The sequence below is a fragment of the Camelus ferus genome, chromosome 14 (genome assembly GCF_009834535.1).
Source record: "Camelus ferus isolate YT-003-E chromosome 14, BCGSAC_Cfer_1.0, whole genome shotgun sequence".
In the NCBI taxonomy this organism is placed as follows: domain Eukaryota; kingdom Metazoa; phylum Chordata; class Mammalia; order Artiodactyla; family Camelidae; genus Camelus; species Camelus ferus.
In genome coordinates this window covers 52,922,971-52,940,795 of record NC_045709.1, presented here as the reverse complement: position 1 = coordinate 52,940,795, position 17,825 = coordinate 52,922,971, and the positions used below count along the sequence as shown (strand labels likewise).

At 38.5% G+C, this 17,825-nt stretch overlaps 1 pseudogene; it reads left to right on the top strand.

Annotated features, from left to right (window-relative positions):
* Positions 1-3,269: 3,269 nt before the first annotated feature.
* LOC116668473 lies at positions 3,270-17,593 on the top strand (annotated as a pseudogene).
* The last annotated feature ends 232 nt before the right edge of the window (positions 17,594-17,825 follow it).

Here is a 17,825-nt window from a genome sequence, read left to right as displayed (position 1 = left end):
GTAACTATTTTAAATGAGTGAGAGACTCCAGACCAATACTGGACAGGTTTTGTTTGGTGCGCTGGGGTCCATTATCGGTCCAGTGGTGTCAGCCCTGTGTGCTTAGGCTTCAGTTCTCCTGAATTTGATTGTGCTTTTGATAACTGGCCGTGTGTCATCGGGGTAGATTGCCAGAACACTTAGGGGAAGTCACTTGATCAAGCTGTCCTTGGCACAATGGCCATTCTGAAAATAGACGTACGCCAGTGAAATGAGTTATACCTAAAACTGCTTCCAAACAATCAGTTAACTGAGTGCATGTTGTGTTTGAAAAACATTTATTAAAATGTGGAGCTGTTTCATGCTCAAGTGAAAATCCCTGCCTACGTAACAGTATTTCGTTTTGAAACGTCTCCCTCTGATCTGGAGTGTCCTGGGCTGGCTCTCCCTTGCCCTCATCCATTTAGGGGTTTCCAAGCACTCTGGGGACATGCCAAGGCAGCAGAGAGTCCTGTGTCTGGAAGTAAAAGAAAAGAACACATAGACAAGTTTGCTAACACAAATACACACACAGACGAATCTGGGGTAAAATATTTTCGCAAGCAAATGTGACAAAAAGTGTGTTATCCTTTTATTATAAGGTAAGTTTTATAAGTTCATTCAACACAAATGAAGATAAATGGAGGAAAACTATAAACCAACAGTGCTCAAATGAGGAAATATGATTCATTCATTCATTAACTTAATGCAATTTTGGTTGAGTCCTCAGGACAGAAGCCTCACATGTTTGTCATGAGGTCCCTAGTGAAATTAATCAGAATACAAAACCACAAGAAGAGGACCTCACCTCCTACCGTTTGGGAACCTCTAGCAATATTCCCGGTTTTGCAACCACAGAGAGCATCACTGTGACTTCAGACAAATGGACTTGTTATGAGCACTGCTGGTAACTCCCCACAGCAGAGAAGTGTTGCATACTGAGCTAACTTTGTAGTTTTCAGAGAGCTAGAGCCACTGTCACTGCCAACAACCTGAAACACCAAGTGGTACCGAACACCATTTCTCAGCCTCTGGGCCTCAGTTCCAGCATGCATGACTTCCATCACACCTCAAATTCCTACTACCCACGCCCTGCACCTCCCCTTCTGCTGGCTAGTTCCTATTCAGTAATTTAGGACAGAGATTAAGGACATAATACAGGACATAAGAGGAAGGTAGAAGCAATCAGGGCAGAGCGAGGAGATACATTCATGAACTAGTTCAGAGATTATCTGGATAGAAGCTGGCAATGCATTGGATGGGGGCGGTGGGTGAGAAAAGGTGAGGAGTCATGGATGGCGCTTTTGGTGTGGACACCTGAGGGATTGGAGTGCCAGTCACTGAAATGGGAAAATTACAGGAGGAAGAGTGTGAGGAGATGAATTCAGTTCTGAACATGCTTAGTTTGAGGGATCCCGGAGGAACCAAAACAGAGATGTTGTCAATAGTTTGGTTACATTCACCTGGAGTTAAGCGGAGAGATCTGGGCTGGAGATACATACTTAGTTGTCATCAGCATAAAGATGGGAATCAAGCCATCCGTGGGTGTGGACGAGATTGCCTAAGGTTTGTTTGTAGTGTGAGCTAAGTGGGTCCAGGCTAGAGTACTGGGTAACCCAAATTATTGAGAGATAGGAAAAGGAGGAAGAGCTAATAAAGCAGCGAGGGTGGCAGAAGGAAAACTGGGAGGATGCCTTTCTTCACACTGTTCCCTTTCCCTAGAGTGACCTCCCACTCTCCTTTGCGTGGTAAAATTCAGCTAATCCTTCAAGGCATCTCAGATGTCTCTTTGATGAAGCAAAACTTTCTTGATTCACTCTTCATTCCCTCCAGTGCCATAACAACTGCTCTCTTTTCTCTGCCTCTGTGGCACTTCAAACAAAGCAAAATTGTGACAGAGCCACCAAAGACACCTCCCACCCCACCGTTTTCTGAGCTAATACAGAGTAAGAAGATGACAGGTGATTTTGATTTATCTTTGTTTCCTAGGACAAAGCAGCACATACGAATTGGTCAGTAAGTGTTGAATTAACTTTATGTGTCTGGCATTGAAAAGTTCCTCATTCTGACAGAGATGTCGGCCCAGTGGGACCCATTATCCAGAAAAAAAAATGTAAGTTTTTAAGAACTCTTGCTTTATAATGAAATCTATTTCTAGTACAACATTGCAAGCTAGTTTGTTATTATTCATGCCACCCCTACTTCCCAAAAGGATTTGAGGTAGCTTGCAAAGAGTCACATGAATAATTACATCTTTAAAAACAGCATGAAGGCATCTCACAATGGAAAAAGATGATAACGTTACCTGATAAGTCAGACCAAGGAAAGCTGCTGCAATTGAGATGAAGATACAGTTTTGCACTCCTTTGCGGACAGGGCAATATGTTCTCTTTGTTTGAAGAGTCTGAGGATTTTTGTGGGACTCTGTGTGGGTGGAGGACAACACAAAGGCACATTACTCAGACCAGCTAAAAATTCTGCTGGGCTTAATTATATCCTTAAACTATTTATTTGCAATGTTGTATATAATATGCTAATGAGTGGCCTGTGAATTAGCATGACAAAAAAATAACTCAGTTGCAGAAAAAACTCAACAGGCCTTCTGTCCGGCAGAATTGAGGATTCTTTTTTAAGGTAGAAATGTTTTAAGCTATGTCATAGTTGTACTTTTGGAATATGTTGCTTGGGACAAATGACAAAAGACTGCTGCAACTTTAGTAACCCTTAAATGTTTTCTATTTATTAAAACAAAATACTATGGGAATATATTGTTAAAGGATGGCATACTTTTTTGCATAAGATTAGGTGGACAGCGTAGCAAGACATTGTTTGGGGAACATAGGGACTTGAAATGTTTTTGCAGTAGCTCTACAAATCTTCTGGTCAGAGATTGGGAACCACCATCTTGGTTAGTGGTTTTCCAAGCTATTATTGTAATTAGCTTGTTTGTTTAGTTGTAGTTGGCTGTTGAGGCCTTTGTTCAAAGAACTCATATTCTGGAGATCAACAAATTCCAGCTCTAGTTAAGACTGGAATTGGAGTCTACCTGATTGGAGTCCAGAAAGAAACTTATCAAAAAACCTATTATCATCCCACCAAAATTATACTAAAGGGAAAATATTAAACAGCACCAATTTTTCTGCAGGATTGTGAGTAGGCTGGCATTTCATGTTAGTTTCAGCCTATTCCTTTAAATATTCCCTAACTTTAAAATAGGCACTGTCTTTATTTTTACATCGCCAAAATTGCAAATGTCTCCTGAGAACTTTCCAGAAGTTCTAGAAGATTCTTTGGATGACATATCAGTCAAACATATGGACTTTGAGAAGAAAATGATACTCAGTAATTATTTTATAAAATCAGATGGAATTCAGATTTTTTCAAACTTCTACTGAAAGAAAGGGAACTTTGAGGTAAATTCTGTCTCTAAGTTTCTAAGTTCCACCTGCTGCTACTGCATCAGAAAATACACACTGTAATTTTCTTCTGTGACAGAACTTCCCTCTTAATATTTCTAGAATTTAAAAGAGATGATTTTGAGTCATAATTAATTCAGATCATCTTCATTTATTTTTCCTCCCAGTGGCATCATAGATTCTTTTTATTTTTTTAATTGATATAGTGTTGACATACAATATTAGTCTCTCTTGCATAGAATGGTGGTTTGACATTTATATACACTACAAATTTAGATCACCTCTATTTCTTAATGTTGGTAGAAGGCAGAGAGTTCAAGAATCTCTCTTGGTGTGTTTGAAACACACATACACACCCTCAAATCACATCTAACATCCACACATGAAAAGAATAAGATTATTCTTCTTTCACAAACCAGAACTTCCGTATCAGCCCTCAGTATCATTGTGGGACGTCTCCTATCTCGTGGATGTGACAAATCATCATTTTTGTCATATTCTGCCAGTCAGAAGGCCTGTCGAGTTTTTTCTGCAAGTGAGTTATTGTTTTTTGGTCATACTAATTCACAGGCCACTCAGCATATTACATATAACACTGCAAATAGTTTAAGTTTTGTGATTTGACATAGATCCTGGATCCTGAGTATTTGTTACTGACTCAAGCTCCTTGAGGGCAGAGACAGTTTTCTAACTGAGCCTTGTATTTCTGACAGCATTTAGTATAGTCTGAGTTTGCAAATTTTAATTCAATTAAATGTAGATCCCTATCTGAGTATGGAAAAGGATAGGTGCCTTCTTGGTTTCCTTTCCAGCCTTCCAACCCGATCCTCCCCCCTTCATCCTCAGCCCCAGCTCAACCGCCAATCATCATGAACTTCCTCTAGTACCCAGCATGCCTCTTCCCCAACTTGCCTTTGGCCTTTTGCAAATGCTATTCTCTTCTCTTGGAATATCCTTCCCCATCTTTGCTTGCCTAAGTCATACTCATTTTTTAGGTCTATGTTTTTGTGTTTCTTCTCTGGAAATTCTTTACTGCTCTTCAATTCTGATTAAGTATCCTTCAAAATGTGTTTCCCTAACATACTATGGCATCACAGCCCTCGTCAAACTATTGTAATAGAAATGTTCCCACTGGATTGTCAACATGAGGAGAGCAGGCAGGGCATGTTATTTTATTTACCTGCATATCCTCAGGACCTTAGCACAAGAACTGAGACTTAGTAGGTGCTCAATAAATACTTGGATGAATAAGCAAAGGAATGAGTAAGTGCAGTGACCAGGAATCCTCTCTCAAGAATTTTCTTCCAACTTTTCTTCAGAAATTATGGCTTCATTGTTGGCACAGTGGCATTGTTTTACCGTGTTTATTTAAAAAAAAACTGCTAAAATTGCTCATAAAGCTGGAAGTGTCATAAGGATCAGATCTCGCAGCTTTGTTCACATCATTCTGTTCTGTGTAGGTAACGATGGAACTCAGATTCCTTGCCTTCAGCTGAAGATGCCAACCTGGCCTTCCTCCTGTGGCTCCTACTTTGTCAGCTGGCATGCCACTGGATGTGGGGGTGTAGTCTCTTTATTTTCATTCATTCAACAAGTGTCGATTAAGGGTCTTGGAAAAAAGAACCCATGGACTTGGCAGCCACTTAAGAACCAGAATTCCACTGAAGCATGTCATCATCTCAGCCGTTATGAGCCAACAAGTGCCAGGCAGAGACTAGGAAAAGGGAAAACCCTTACAAACCATTTTGAGAGTGCTCTTTAAGTTATAAATATGTATTGGAAGACTCCTTTGATCGAGTCTCAATATGCACCTTTCCTCATAGTAAGGAATCATCCCCACGCTCTCTTAAAAAACAGATTAAAGCACACTTAGAGCCATCTGGAAGAAGATGCTGCTGATTAGGGTTCAGTCTCTTTAGAGAACAGCTTACACGAAATTACACTGAATAGAGTTTCAGAATCAAGCTGCTTTTCCCTTTTCCTTTTACCAGCATGTACTTTACAGAATGCAGAGTGATCTCTCTTAAGACATCTTTCTCTTTTATTTCCCAGTCTCTTTCTGACAGAAATTCCTTTCTTTGCAGAGAAATAAGGCTTTTCTTTCATTGCCTCTATTCCCTTGATGACATGAAGTATTCAATCACAACCAATTTACAGATAATGTTGTGCTCATTTCTTGTGTGTGTTTGTCAGCTTCATCACCTGTGCCAGATTGTCAAATGCATGCCCTAGATAACGTGGATACCTTAGTCAACAAGTTTCATCGTGCTTCTAAATGGAAATGTTCTGGAAATTTTCTTCTCGGCTCTTTTTTTCTTGCCTGGACCTTTTTGGTTGACTCTGAGTTGGATGTTCTTTGCCAGACCAATGCCTCTAATTCCCTAGGTCATTATAGGTAGCAGCTGGAAAAGACAAAAAAGGCGAGGACAAAGCTGACCTTCCATCAGCAGGTCAGAAAAGTGTCTGGAGGGTCTTCACGCAGCAAATCTCCACCCACTGATAGCATCAGTGGGAGTCAGCTGAGCTGATCTCTTCAGGTGGGTCCTGCTTTTCCCTACAAAGGAAAGGAAAAAGCCAAATGATGTGAAATGCTTTGGAGAGTTTAGCAGTCCAATTTTTCAGTACTATTTGGGTATAGCAGCTTGATAAATTTTACTTGCAAGTGCAGGCTGGGAATAATTTCAGTTTTGGTATGCAGAGGTCCAGGTAGAGGGGAAGAGTTTAGTGCTAGCTTTGCTGATCTCATCAATATTAGTGGCCTAAACTACTTTGCTAAAAATAAAGCAAAAGATAAGAGGTGAGGTAGCTCCAGACTATGGATTCCTGATCTCCAGATCTCTATCCATATATTTATGCAACCAGACTCTTGTTTCCTCTCCTAGTCAGTAGCAGGAGCTGTGTGAGTGGGCTTGATACCTCACCCTCCATAAGTTGACAACCGGAACAAAAGAGTAGGCCTATTTCTAGATTGTGGCACCTCTCAGTTCTATGACCAGCTAATAAGCTATGGTTGAGATAAGAATTAGAGGCAAATTTATTGGGTCCCATGGTCTCCGTGCGGGACATGTGACCACAGGTGGTGCTTGGTTTAATACTCTGCTGTTGCCTTCTTGCAATTCTTTCCTTTGGTGGGGGAGAGGAAGCAATTAGGTTCACTTATTTATTTGTCATTATTTTTTAATGGAGGTACTGGGGATTGAACCCAGGACCTTGTGCATGCTAAGCCCACACTCTACCACTGAGTTATACCCTCCCTGCTTGAAATTCTTAATAATTTTTGAAGAAGGGGGCCTCACATTTTCACTTTGCACTGGGCCCACAGAATTATATAGCAAGTGCTGTCTTCAAGACATATTGTTGAGACACAGAAGAGCAGTACAGAAAAGTGTGTGCAGCATGTGTGGAAAACAGTTCTTTCTACCTGTGCTTTAGACCATTCCCACTGCCCTCTCACCTCCACCCCAGCCCCAACCCCCAACCCCACCCCCACCCCCTTCTTTATGTATTGAGAGGCAATTTTGAGGGGTAGTTAAGAGTAAAGACTGCAGCTATCTTGCCTGGGTTTGAAACTTACCATAGGAGATTTACTTTACTTTTTGCTGCCTCAGTGTCCTCATCTGTAAAATGGGGTAAAAACAGTGCCCATCCCATAGAGTCGCTGCCAAGAGTGAGTTAGTTGATGATGGAAAGTCCTTACTGCGTAGCCTGGCCCTTAGTGATGCTAGATTATCTATTATGTTATTATGTTAGATTATGTTATTATTCAGCAGTTAGATTGTCTCTGGAAGGCGATACAAACCTACCTCATTTTATTGCACTTTGCTTCATTGAGCTTTGCAAATATTGTTTTTTCCAAATTGAAGGTTTGTGCCAACCCTGCACTGAACCAGTCTGTCATGCCCCCACCTTTTTTTTTCCAGGACCATTTGCTCATTTCTTGTCTGTTGGTCACATTTTGGTAATTCTCACAATATTTCAAACTTCTTCATTATTATTATGCTATTTGTTGTGGTGATCTGTGATCAGTCAACTTTGGTGCTATTGTTGTCATTGTTTTGAGGCATCATGAACCGTGCGCATATAAGATAGCAAGTTTAACTGATAAATGTGTGTGTTCTGACTGCTCTACTTGGCATCTGTTCTCCATCTCTTCCCCTCTCCCAGGGCCTCCCTATTCCCTGAGACACAACACTATTGAAATTAGGCCAATTAATAACCCTGCAATGGCCTCTCAAGTGTTCAAGTGAAAGGAAGTGTCACGTGTCTCTCACTTTAAATCAAAAGCTAGAAATGATTAAGCTTAATGAGGAAGGCATGTCAAAAGCTGAGACAAGCTGAAAGCCTCTCGTGCCAGTTAGCCAAGTTTTAGATGTAAAGGAAAAGTTCCTGAAGGAAATTAAAAGTGTTACTCCAGTGAGCACACGAATGATAAGAAAGCAAAACAGACTCACCGCTGATAGGGAGAAAGTTTTAGTGGTCTGGATATAAGATCAAACCAGCCACAGCATTCCCTTAAACCAAAGCCTAGTCTAGAAGAAGATCCCAACTCTCTTCAGTTCTGTGAAGGCTGAGAGAGGCGGGTGAGGAAGCTGCAGAAGAAAAGTTTGCAGCTCGCAGAAGTTGGCTCATGAGGTTTAAGAAAGAAGCCATCTCCATAACATAAACTGCAAAGTGAAGCAGCAAGTTACCCAGACAATCCAGCTGAGATAATTAATGAAAGTGGCTCCACTAAACAACACATTCTCAATGTAGATGGAACAGCTTTATATTGGAAAAGACACCATCTGGGATGTTCACGTCTAGAAAGAAGTCAATGCCTGGCTTCAAAGCTTCAGAGGACAGGTTGACTCTCTTGTTAGGGGCTAATGAGGCTGGTGACTTACAGTTGAAGTCAGTGCTTAGGTACCATTCTGAAAATCCTAGGGCCCTTAAGAATTATGCAAAATCTACCTTGCCTGTGCTCTATAAATGGAACAACAAAACCTGGATAAAAACAGAGAGAAGGATACCAAATAAATATTAAGACCAAACCCAATCAGGGCAGTTTCCAAATATAGTGACAACATTTATATCAAATAGAAAAGCTTACTATCAAATACAAAAATACACAATGTTAAACTTAAAAGTTTGGTGCAGATAGAATAATCTTTTACTGCAAAAACAAAAAGAAAAAGAAAAAAAAAAAACCTAGATGACAACACAGCTGTTTACAATATGATTTACTATTTTAAGCCCACTATGGAGACCTACTTCACAAAAAAATGATTCCTTTCAAAATTTAACTGCTTATTGCCAATGTAACCAGTCACCCAAGAGCTCTCATGGAAATATATGAGATTAATGTTTTCATACCTGCTAATACAATATCCACTCTGAAGCCTGTGGGTTAAAAATTCAGTTTGATTTTCAGGTCTTATTATTTAAGAAACACATTTTTGTAAGGCTGTATCTGCCATAGATAGTGATTCTTCTGATGGAATTGGGCAAAATGAACTGACAGTGTTCAGGAAAGGATTCACCATTCTAAATGCCATTAAGAACATTAACGATTCAAGGGAAAAGGTCAAAATACCAACATTAATAGAAGTTTGGAAGAAGTTGATCCCAACCCTCATGGATGACTTTGAGGGGCTCAGGACTTCTGTGGAGGAAGTGATTGGGTAAGTGGTGGAAATAGCAAGAGAACTAGATTTAGAAGTGGAGCCTGAAGATGTGACTGAATTTCTGCAATTTCATGAGAAAACTTTAGTGGATGAGGAGAAACTTCTTATCTAAAAGTGAAAAAAGTGGTTTATTGAAATAGAATCTACTCCTGATGAAAATGCTGTGTAGATTTTTGAAATGAAAACAAAGGATTTAGAATATGACATAAACTTAGTTGATAAAGTGGGGGCAAGATTCGAAAGGATTGTCTGCAATTCTGAAAGAAGGCCTATATGGGTAAAATGCTATCAAACAACACTGCATGCAGCAGAGAAATACTCAAGACAAGAAGAGTCAATCAATGAAGCAAACTTCATTGTTGTTTTATTTTAAGAAATTGCCACGGCCTCCTCAACCTTCAGCAACCACCACCCTGATCTGTCAGCAGCCATCAACATCAAGGTGAGAGCCTCCACCAGCAAAAAGGCCGTGACTCTCTGAAGGCTCAGATAATGGTTGGCATTTTTTAGCAATAAAGTATTTTTTAATTAATGTATATACATCATTTTTAAGACAGTGCTATTGCACACTTAATAGGTTACAGTATATATATAAACATAACTTTTATATTCACTGGGAAACCAAAACATTTGTGTGACTTACTTTATAGTGATAGTCACTTTATTGTGGTGGTCTGGAAGTGAACCCACAATATCTCTGTGGTGTGCCTACATAATAAGCTAATAAAGGTGGTTCCCTCTAGGGAAAGGGACTAGGGAACAGGAGTAGGAGCAGAAGTGGATTTTGTAAGATTCAAACTTATGCAATTTTAGGGGCCCCTTTAAGAAAAGCAATACAAATTATAAATAAAAATATGACAAACATTTATTTAGAAAGGAGACATTTTAATGCTGAAAAATCCTATAAAGTTCAGAAAAAAATAAGATATTTTTAATTGACTAACCTCTAAAACACTTTCCCCCATATTTTGGCTACATAATCTTTGCCTCATCATGAAATAATTTTTAAATTTCTATGAGACAAGGAAGATATTTCTATTTCTTATAGAAATAAAAAGTTTTTTTCAGTCTATATATTTTTAATCAGGGTTATTGAAGTATAGTTAATATGCCATAAAATTTATCATTGTGAGTGCACAGTTCAGTGATTTTTAGTAAATTTATATAGTTGTACAATGTTTTTAAAATTTCTGCCAGTCCAGAAAGTTCTCTCTTGCCTCCTTTGCACTTACTTCATTAAATTCATTCTTTATTGTTTGTTTTCAATACTGTTGTGAATGCAATTGTTTTCTTTATTTTATTTTCTGATTGTATGGTGCTAGTAATTTATACAGTTGATTTTCTGTTTGTTTATTGATCTTGTATCCTGCAACCTTGCTAAACTTACTTATTACAATGTTTTTAAAAAATATATATTTATGATTTTCTACATATAGGATTGTATTGTCTGCCAATAAACAATTTTACCTTCTTTTCTTCCAGTTTGCATGTCTTTAAATTTTAATTTCTGCATTATTGCACTAATTAGAAGCTCCTGTATAATGCTGGGTAGAAGTTTTGAGAGTGGACATTCTTACTTGTTCCTTGCCTTCGGGAGAAAGCACTCAATCTTCTACCACTAAGTATGATATTAGCGGCATGTTTTCTTGTTTTATTTTAAGTTCTATTAACAGATTGCAAAAATTCCCTTCTATTCTTTGCTTGTTAAGAACTTTTATCATAATGGGTGTTGGATCTTGTCAAGTGTTTTTACTGCATCAGTTGAGATCCTGTAAGTTTGTCTTTTCTTCTAGTCATATCATATATTATATTGATCAATTTTCTGGTGTTAAACCAACCTTGGATTCCTGGGTAAAAGTGCATAATCCTTGTTTATACATTGCTGGATTTGGTTTATTAATATTTTGTTGAAGATTTTTGCTTCTTTTTTCATGAGAGACATTGGCTATAGTTTCCATTTCATGTAGTGTTTTGTCTGGCTTTGACATTAGGATAATACTGACCTCATTCACTGAGTTACTAAGTGGTCCCTACTCTATTTCCCAAGTGAACTTGAGCAGGACTGGTATTATTTCTCTTTTTTTGGTTTTTAATTTCTTTCTTAAATATTTTGAAAAAATTCACCAGTGGTGCCTTATGGTCTTGGACTTTACTTTGAAGAAAGATGTTTAGTTACTAATTCAATTTCTCAATTTCTTATAGGTCTAGTCATATATTCTATTTTAGGGAGGGATGTATAAATCATGTGACTTACAAATAGTTTGTACTCACCGATTTCAGAACTGCTATATTTTTGTGATTTGCAAATTGAGGAATTCTAATAAATTCTATTTTGTACAATTCCTATCAAAAAGGGGGAAAAACTCTGGAGCAGGTATTGTATATACTGAATGTTTGAGTATATTCTTGACAAGAGACAACTTCTGTTTTGCCTAGACATAAGTGAGAACAGAAGCTTTTGTTTATAAGTTTACTTTTCTGCAGTGTGTAAGATTTTACTACAGACTAGCTTCTGGAGCTATGTCATACATGACTAGTTTCACTTCCACTATGCATGTACCTCCAATACTGGGTGCTGGGTACTCAGATGCACCCTCATAAAATATGAGCTCTGGTCTAGATACTGTCCTGTCATGATACCACAAAGGCTAGATAAATGGTCAGTAGGATTATTCATTGAAGTCAATTCAACATTGAAACTGCTAGTAATAATGTGACTATACACAGAAGTGATTACAAACCACATAAAAATATCCCACTAAATCCAAACTGAAAGTATCCCCAATTCAATTTTCTTTTAGCTGGAACTCTAAAATGCCTGTAGCCACTTCAATGCCAACAGAAAGAAAGCATGACAGAATGGGCCTGGGAAGAAACAATTTTCTACACCAATTATGATTAAATTATCTAACTTTTGCAAATATTATAAAAATTTTGGCTGTGTGAACATATTGTATTGCCAGGTCCTTCTTAGAGTCTTGGAAGGGGTCCGGTGCAAATAAGGGGCTCTGAAGCTCATTGTAAGTTTCAGGATGAATGGTAAACAAACCTTTGGATAAAAAGGACTGACTTCAAAAAGTAGGGGTTTCTGAGACTTCCTCTTAGCATCTTACAAGTTGTGTAACTAATCTATTGAATAAAACTTCTGAGTTTTAATTTTCTCATGCAAAATAAAATTAGCAACAGTAATTGTTGACGTTATTAACCACTTCCTGCATACTCTGCACTTAATGTGCATTATCTCAATTCTCACAACCTTTTGAAATAGGCTTTATTAAAATCCCCATTTTACAATTAAGGAAACTGGGTCACTTTCCTGAAACTTACTAATGATGACCTCATATCATTGCTCTGTGCAGGTAGTGTGAAAATAAATAATAAATGCCTTGTACACTCTGCAGCATTACACCAGTGCCATCAGAGAGAGCCCTTATAAGTGTGAGAAATTCATCAGCTCACCTGTAAGTCAGGGGGACCATTAAATAGCCAATCAGACCGAGAGCAAAGACAGGCTCTGGAGTGTCTCCAGACTACCATTACTACTCATCAGGATACAAGTCCAGCAGGTGGAATAATTGTACCCAGTACAATGCAATGGTTTTCAAACTTTACTCAACATAAGAATCATGAAGAGGGAATTGTACTTCTTGAAACAAAGATTCCTGTGATTTATCTTTAGATATTTTGATTCAATTGGCCCAGGATTTGGCTTCAGAATCTGCATTTTTTTATTAAGTATTCTGAGTGATTTTGATGTGGGTGTTCTTGGGTTACAAGATTAAGCACAGAGGAACTGGCTCTTAGAGGAAGAGCTTACTTGGTGTTATTTTTTTCTTTGTATCTTACTTCAAAAAGAGAATAAAGAAAAATTTGTTTACCACTTCCTTGCTGATGCATCTAGGACTTTGATCCCTCTGGGGAGATGATCTTGTATTGTTATATGTTGTTTGTATTTTCCTGGGAGTGAGATTTATGTTTTCTTGAGGGCAGGTTTTGATAGGAAGAGAGTGTGAGGACACCAGTCCACAGCAATTGGTGAGATCTTTCCAAGGAAAGAAAGAGCATACACCTGGGAGGACAAGGTTGCCAATGTCTTCATTTTACCTACACAGAGTAATGCCAGGCAGGGCCCGAAAGTAACTGGCTACTTTGTGGGACAGCTATGGGCAGACCACAGCAGAAATTCCACCAGCATCCAATCCAGCTAAAGGAATAGGAGGATCTGAAATTTAGGACCAATTATTAAAAGTGAAGCCTAAAAAACAGGCTGAACATCACCATCAGATGGGGGCTATATGTCACATTTCACCAAATTAGGGATATTGATGTTTTCTGTCAAATTTGTTCACAGATATGACTGCTACCAGGTATCACTGAAGCCCCTTGTCCTTTGAGATATAAATAAAATTCAATTGGAATATATTCCAGGTGAATTTAGTGAACTGGGAGCCTTCTTCCTAGCACAGAGGTCAGCAAAATTTTCCTATAAAGGGTCAGGTAGTAAATATTTTCTGCTTTGTAGGCCTGTCAATCTCTGTCACAATTACTCAACTCTACCACTGAAGCAGCCATAGACACAATGTAAGCAAGTGAGCATGGTTGTGTTCCAATAAAGCTTTGTTTATAGAAACAGGTGGCATCCAGGTTTGGCCCAAGGGCATAGTTTGCAGACACATGTAGAGGGTGGAAATGGCTTACTGCTTACCCCACCTCTAGTTCTGAGTTCCTGCTTCTGCTAAACTGGCTCAGTTGATTGGTCATTTTGTCATCCTGTGCATCTCTCCTTACTCCACAATTTGTAAAGCTAGAAATGGAGCTCAAGCAGCCTGTGTGGAAGCTTATAACACTGAGATAAATCCAGCGCCCGTGTCTAACCATGAGACATGTTTCTTGTTGGTAACTTGCTTGGCGTGCTTCAAACTGTTAAATAATTCTCAGCAGATTCACTGATTTTGACATGGAAAACAGATTGTACCATCTCATTCATCCTGGAGGAAGCAAGAATGGAACTGATGGCTTCTCAGCAAAGTCTTGGGGTAAGAGGAGACACCCAGGGCTCCATATATTACTCCGTGAACTTGTCAAGCTCGTGCAGCATATTGAGCTGGTCCGCTATCAGAATGTCTCCTCTGACTGAAAAAAGCATGGTGTGCCCCATGACAGTTGGAATTCAAGAAATGTCACATTTCCCCATTTTGCTCAATCATGTTAAAAACAACTTGAGCTTTTCATTCTTCTCATGATTTCTGAGAAGTCCAGACTCAGTGATTTTCAGTGCTCATTTCCCTTACCTTGAACTATAGAAGAACCCCAAGATTTGTGCAGGAGATTGGAGGACAGAACCTTTGCTCAAGGTCTGTGTGCTTCTGGCTGCTAGAGCCCATGTTTTAGCAGTGTGCTCCAATATGGGCAGCGGTCAGGCAGTCTCAAATTTCCCCCCCATGGGTGACTTGAGGACCTTGACCAAAGCTCCCAAGATCACTGGACTTAGTTCCCAGTTCTTCCAGTTGCAAGGGGCTGCATTTTAATGGGCTCTGATCCATGTCACTTGTGCAAACTAATCCTCTTACCCTCCACAGTAGCAAAAATCAAAACTTGGTGGCCTCCCTTATCAAATTTTAAACCTCCAAGTCTCTGAACACCTTTCTTAATTCCTTTTGATTCTTCCTGAAGAGTTTATAGTAGTAGGAAATAATAAAATTTGATTCCTCAGTGGAGTATTTTACTACATACATTTTTAAACAAATCACTCTGTTGTAAAGATTGTGCTTACTCTAGCCCACCAGTGCGTCTCAAAGTATGGGCTTCAGACGAGAAATATCAGCATATCCTGGGAAATTGCTAGGTATGCAAATTCTCAAGCCCTACCCCAAATCTACTGAAATAGAGTCCTGGGAGCCCAGTAATCTGCATTTCAACAAGCCCTCCAGGTGATTCAGATGCAGGTTAAGTTTGAGAAGCACTGTTCTAGAATAGTTATACTGTGAAAGTGATAATCTACTAGAGGAAAATTGGTCATTTAGAACTAACAGTAATCCTCAGATTAGTCCTTAGTCCTCCATCCCTTTCTTTCCATACTCTCTTGGAAAAGCATATTCTCTCAGACTTTTAATTGATGCCCTCTTGTGGCTATGAGAATTCCCATGTGTTTAACCATATCTCTGACCTGTTATTTTCTTCCTGGCTTTTTATTTCTGTTTCATTCCAGGAAAGCTCAATTATGATGTCCTGATATAATTGGAAGCTATATTCTTCATGTTGGCATCCCACACAAATTTTTCTTCCCTCTTTTCCCCTTAATCATCAATGACCCTGTGGCAGGACTGGACCTAGTGAGGGTAAGATGAATGAGTCACTGACCTCAGGTGTAAAATTTAGAGGGGTGCCCTAGAAATAAACTCACGTACTTATGGTCAAGTAATCTATGGCAAAGGAGGCAAGAATATACAATGGGGAAAAGACAGTCTTTCAATATGTGGAGTTAGGAAAACTGGACAGCTACAGGAAAATCAATGAAGTTAGAACACTCCCTCACACCATATGCAAAAATAAACAAAAAATAAACTCATGAATTAAAGACCCAAATATAAGACTGGAAACCTTAAAAGCTCCTAGGGAAAACATAGGCAGAACACTATTTGACATAAGTCATAGCAATATTTTTTTTTGGCTCTGTCTCCTAAAGCAAAGGAAATAAAAGCAAAAATTAACAAATTGGACTTTTTTGTAAAAGATTTTGCACGGCAAAGGAAACCACTGACAAAACAAAAAGACAACCTATTGAATGGGAGAAAATATTTGCAATTTTGCATATTTGATGACTGACAAGGGGTTAATATCCAACTTATATATAAGTAGCTCTTACAACTCACTATCAGAAAAACAAACAATCTGACTGAAAAATGAGCAGAAGATCTGAATAGCCATTTTTCCGAGTGGACATGCAGATGGCCAATAGGCACATAAGAAGATGATCAACATCACTAGTCATCAGGAAAATGCAGATCAAGGTCACAATGAGATATCACCTCACACCTGTCAGAATGCCTATCATCAAAAAGAACGCTAATAACAAGTATTGGAGACGCTGTGGAGAAAAGGAAACACTTGTACACTGTTGGTGGGAGTATAAATTGGTGCAGCCACTGTGGAGAACAGTATGGAAATTTCTCAAAAAACTAAAAATAGAACTACCATATGACCCAGCAGTTCCACTCCTGGGTTTATATCTGAAAAAAATAAAAACACTAATTTGAAAAGAAACATGCACCCCAATGTTTATAGCAGCATTATTTATAATTGTCAAGATATGGAAGTAACCTAAGTGTCCATCAACAGATGAATGGACAAAGAAGATGTGAGAGATACACACACACACACACACACACACACACACACACAATGGAATACTACTCAGCCATAAAAAAGAATAAAATTTTGCCATTTGCTACAACATTGGTGGACTTGTATGGTATTATGCTAAGTGAAATAAGTCAGAGAAAGACAAATACTGTTTGATATCACTTATATGTAGAATCTAAAAAAACGCAACAAGCTAGCTAATATAACAAAAAAGAAACAAACTCACAGATACAGAGAACAAACTAGTGATTACCAGTGGGGAGGGGAGAGGGTCAATACAGGTGTAGGGGAGTAGGAGGTACAAACTATTATGTATAAAATAAACTATAAGGATACATTGTACAGCACAGGGAATACAGCCAATATTTTATAACTAAAAATGGAGTATAAACTTTAAAAACTGTGAATCACTGTATTGTATACCTATAACTTCATCAACTATACTTCAATTAAAAAATTCAAGGAGGCACCAAAAATCTCAATAATCAAGATAAATATTTTAAAGAAAATATTTTTCAACATTAAAATTAATGCAAGAACAGCCATGATGAACAAAATATAAAAATTTTAAAATATAGGCATTAGGACCTTTTCATATCAAGCCATATTAGCTTGAAGCAAAAGGACTATATCAGTAATATTGATCCTGTCTTTATTTAAAATTTTGATATTTTTGTTCATTATAGATGTTTTTGCATAAATTTTTTATTTTAAAAAGTATTGCAATAAAGTATCATCTCTGTTGGTTACTGGGTTTTTTTGGTGCCCACTTTAATTTTGTGCCTCACTTGCCTCCTGAAACCTCTGAAGGCTGAGTGTCAAGGTTTCTCTCATGTAATATCCACATACAAATGCAGTTCTTTGAGAAAGCTGCCCCTTGGTTTTCTCTGTTCTCAGAGCTCTGCTGACTGCAGGAGGAACCTGTAGGCAGGAAAGAAAGCTGATTGTATGCAGTGATTAGAGAGGCACTGAAAAGTTGTCAAACTCATCCTCTCCTTTTGTTCTGGTTATTATGTCATAGTTGATATTTTGGTCCCAGAGGAAGTGAAACACATTTTGGTTCCAGATCCCAAAGGGGATACAGAGAAAAGTCTTGGGTCCCCTAGGTCTCCGTTATATTGGTTTAACAAGTGATGAGGCTTCTGGAGAGAAAGTTCCCAGGGAAGAGGAGTGTTGAAATGGAAAAGAGGAGGCTGGAGGAGGAGAAAAATCACCACTTTCCCAGGGCTGATGGCTATCAGCTTGCCACCTCTTTAACAACTGTGCACTCCATGTATACTAAACAATCTTCTACTTGCTCACAGACTGCTTTGTAATTAGTGTCTAGATGAATCAGATGGGTCTATTTATCTTCTCCAACTAGATT